Below are 4,826 nucleotides of genomic sequence, written 5' to 3'. Positions count from 1 at the left end.
ATTAAAATAATTGATCTGAGCTATGAAGTGTTAGAAGAAAAAACCAAACTAATAGCTTAAAGTGATAAACAGATAGCTGATCACCAGGTGAAAGTGGTGGAACTTAACAGGAAACTTGAGAAATTTTGAAATTCCACCGCTATACTTGATCACCTCGTTAGTGATCAAGGTTCCCCAGTTAAAAGGGGAGGAATTGGATATCATGAAGTTCCGCCACCGTACAATCATAATTACACTTATGATCCTAGTAATCAGAAATCTGTTGATGTTGATTATAGTCAGACAGTTCCGGTTAAGGTAACTATTAAAGATCCAGAAGTTAGTAAAGGCGAAACGAGTAAGCCTGTGTCTAATGTGAAAATTTCTGTGCCTAGTCCTGTCTCATCTAACTCGGAAAAGTCTTCCGAGTCGAGTGAGACAAAACAAGAGGCAGTGTTACCAAAAAGTGGGGAGAAACATAAAACAACTGAAAAGAAATCTCCACTAAACCCGTATGTCCCACCTTATGTGAGACAAACGGGCAGTAATACAGCCTCAACATCTAAAACAACTATGGAAAAGAAAATTGAACACAGGAGTTGTTTTAGATGTAATCGATTAGGACACCTAATTGCTGATTGCCCTCTGAAGCAGAAATTCAGAGGTGTGAGGCCTTCAAAATCTGAGAAAAGAAACAGTAATCAATATAATGGAAAAAATGAAAACCCATCAAAATTTAGAAATTGGTCTAATTCAGGTTTTCAAAGAAATAGATCTCAGTTTTTCACTGCTAACAACCAAACCATAAGTAATAATCATTTAATTCACGACGGTTTGGATGGCCTCATAGTCAATCTCCAAGAAGGTATCCGCTCAGGACTTACATAAATTATTCTGATGCTAACTTTGGACAGCCAAGGTACGGGATGTATCGACCCAAGACCAAGAGGTCTTGGGTCCCTAGATTTTAACCCTCTGCTTTAATCGTGCAGGAACAGTTGAACAGGGCTGCAAACAATCTATGGGTTGTGGATAGCGGCTGTTCCCGGCACATGACGGGTAACAAGAATTTGTTACACGAATGGAAACCTGTTCAAGGAGGAAGTGTGAGTTTCGCTGGAGAGAGCGGTGGAAGGATCACAGGAATTGGGACTGTGACGAATGGAAAGATGACTTTAGAGAAAGTGAACTTTGTTGAAGAATTGAAGCACAATCTGCTGAGTGTTTCGCAGATCTGTGACAAGGATTACACCATGCATTTTACCAAGAATGAGGCGATTGTGTTGCATCCTGGTTTTAAGATACCCGAGGATTGGATTGTTATGAGGGCTCCAAGAGAGAAGAATACGTATATCATGGTCATGAGGTCGACTGAAATGGCCACAGAAGAATCGTGTCTTTTGTCGAAAGCGATTGAATCGGAGTCCGAATTATGGCATAGGAGAATGGGGCATATTCATCTTCGGAAGATGAACTACATTGTCAAGAATGGGTTGGTGTTGGGTGTTCCCTTGAAGAATTTCAACTTTGAAGACCAATGCTTATCATGCAAGAAGGGAAAGCAACACAAGAAATCCCATCACATCAAGAAGATTAATTCTATAGTCAGTTCCCTAGAACTACTTCACATGGATCTCTTCGTTCCAGTGAATGTAAAAAGTCTAGGAGGAACATCTTACTGCTTGGTGATCACTTATGATTTCTCTCGATATTCCTGGGTATATTTCCTGAAGTCAAAGGATGAAACTGTTCAGATGGTAAAGAATTTGATTACCAAGGTTGAGAATATCATGGGAAAAAGGGTTAAGTACATCAGAAGTGACAATGGGACTGAGTTCAAGAACTATGAGATGGAGATCTTCTGCTTACAGAAGGGGATTGAACACCAGTACAGCGCTCCGTATACACCGCAACAAAATGGAGTGGCTGAGAGGAAGAACAGAACTTTAATTGAAGGAGCCAGAACCATGCTGGCTGATTCGAAACTTCCTGTGGTGTTTTGGGCTGAAGCTGTTGCGACAGCCTGTTATATCCTTAATCGAGTGTTAACTGTTAAAAGATTAAATAAAACATGTTATGAACTTATGCATGGGAGAAAGCCCAACTTGAGTGGTCTTGAACCATTCGGGTCACCGTGTTCGATATTAAAGACCAATTCTAAATTTGGTGAAGTAGCCGACGAAGGAATCTTAGTCGGATACGTTGTTGGGACTCCCAATAGACGGGTCTTTAATACATCGACCAGCAAGGTTGAGGTGGTGTGTAACACTGATATCACAAGTTACAAATCACCAAAACCAAGCACGGGACCCGCCGCGGTTTTCGACTATGATAGATTTTTTAAATCTTTTAACATGCCTTATTTGGATTTTGCAGAAGTTCAGAAGTTGAGGGTGCAATCAGAGTCGGAAGTCTACATCTGGTGGATGTCAGTTTCTTGGTGGCAGACTAGTGTCCTGGCAATGCAAGAAGCAGACCTCAGTTGCAATTTCAACCTGTGAAGCAGAATACATGGCAGCATCCAACTGCTGCTCCCAGGTTCTTTGGATTCAACAACAGTTGCGCGATTATGGTCTGAATTTTACTCTTACTCCTATTTGCATTGATAACACTGTTGCTATCTCAGTAACTAACAATCCCGTTAAGCACAGTAAAACTAAACACATTGACATACGGCATCATTTTATACGGGATTGTGCTGAGAAGAAACTGATTGAGCTCGAAAAGGTTGATACGCTAGATAATTTCGCTGACTTGTTTACGAAAGCGTTTGACAAAACTAGATTTCAAAACCTTGTTGAGCTGAATGGGATGATCAATCCCGAGTAACCATGCTTTATGTTTTTGTTTTAAAAAAAAAAACGTCACTATCGCTTAGAATTATGTCGGTTGCCTCAGTTTGAAGGACTTATCTTCGGATATGTTTGGTCCTCATTTCTACTTGTAGAATATGAGGATAGCCATTAACCAGATGACTGAAAGTGACCGGGGCGGTTTATGATGTGTTTTCATTCTTTCGCTGAAAATTAGTCGATCATACTTAGTTAGAAGGACACATACTTGTATGTGGTCGGTCCAGCTGATCCATTGGATCTTCGGGACAGCCGTTTACCTGAAAACTTCAATTTGATCGGGGCGATTGAAGTTAAAATTTTTTCCGGGAGATGAAATTATTTTTCAAGTCTACTACTTCGTAAGAAGTACCTTTACTATGTTTAACAGAAAATTGATCTAACCTTGGAAAGTGATAGATATACTGATTCTGTGTGCTTAACTAGTGAAGTTATAAGGCCTAAAAGACTTTAGAACAGTCATTTTATGTCATGGTAGCTTTTTATGGTGCGTAAAAGTAGAAGTGATACTAACTAAATCTACTCGATTTTATGTGGAAACTTCTTATGAGTTGTGCATGTCTCCATATATATCTTTCCGAATGATAGGCAGAAAAGCGATTACCCATTCATACACGAGCCCGTGAGTGTTCTGATTCCCGTGAAGATAGCGTGTCAAGAAACTGCAGTGATCCAGATTCGGGACTTGCAGTAGTTTATCTGAAGTTGTGTAAATACTTAAAAAAAAAAATAAATAAATATATAAATTTGAGACATTCTAGAGTTCATAATATTTATACTTCTCAATCAAGGTGTAAGAAAGAGAACGGGAAGCAAAATCTAAAGATCGAAGAGTACTTACTATTTAATCAGACACTACGGGTCGAGGTCAACTCGGGGTGACTTGGGGAAAGGCAAATGCGCTTTGAGAATAGATAGGAGGTATCATAATCTCTGAGTTGTTGCCCATTTAAAATTTTGAGCTTAATTGAACCTAACTCGTATCACAGAAACGATGAAAACCATTCTAAGTTATTTACCTGCTTACAACCTGTTTCTTTATGTCATAATACAGCTAAACACGGATCTGTGTGACAGTCACGTAGTTAGTATGATTCCTGTTCGGATATTTTCTAAAACATGGTAGTCCCTATCGAGATTGAAATTTGATCCCGTGTATTTTATTTTAAAATTTTTCTGCTTATGTAGTTGTTTGATTTTATACCTGGTTACTTGGTCTTAATCGTATCATTTAATTCTTTAAAGGTTGTTTTAAAACTTAATTGCAAATTGTAGGGGTTTGTTTTGAAAATTTTCATATATAGGCGAACTTATCCATAACTTCGCCTGCAATAGGCGAAGTTATCCATAACTTCGCCTGTCAAATTTTGACCCTATATAAAGAAGTTTTAAGGTCAGACATGTTCATTATTTCAAAACCAGCGAACTTATCTCCGAAACCTAAGCGAACTTATCGTATTATCGATCTCAATCATCTTTGTTCATTCTATTTCGATTCTAATCCGATTAAAGGTGTGTAGGGTTCTATATATCGTATAATCTCTGTCATAGGGTGTTAATCATAGGTCGTATTGACCGGATTCTCGACCTCGTCTTTCGAAACTTTAAACACCCGATTTCAAACTTGTTATTACGTGGTCGTAATCAATTTGGTCGTCTAGAACTTCATAAAAACATGTTTTACGGAGGCCTTAATCTCCAATTTCACCAACTACACGTCGATTGATTCGTCTATCTGTTTCCGATTCATATTCAGGCGAACTTACAGTTTAGGCGAAGTTATCCATAACTTCGCCTGAGGTTTAACTTCGCCTGACAATTAATTAGGTTACAGTATATGAGGCGATGTTGTGGTTAGGCGAAGTTATCATTAACTTCGCCTGGACCTTTTTACATAACAGTTAACAGACGAAGTTCAAGTTGAGGCGAAGTTGTTCCCAACTTCGCCCCACCTCTAACTTCGCCTATACAGAATAAATCTCAACTTCGCTCATG

The sequence above is a fragment of the Bidens hawaiensis genome, unplaced genomic scaffold (assembly GCF_021521415.1).
Source record: "Bidens hawaiensis isolate Kalapana, Puna unplaced genomic scaffold, B.hawaiensis_p1.1 tig00035153_1, whole genome shotgun sequence".
In the NCBI taxonomy this organism is placed as follows: domain Eukaryota; kingdom Viridiplantae; phylum Streptophyta; class Magnoliopsida; order Asterales; family Asteraceae; genus Bidens; species Bidens hawaiensis.
This window is presented reverse-complemented; position numbering follows the sequence as displayed.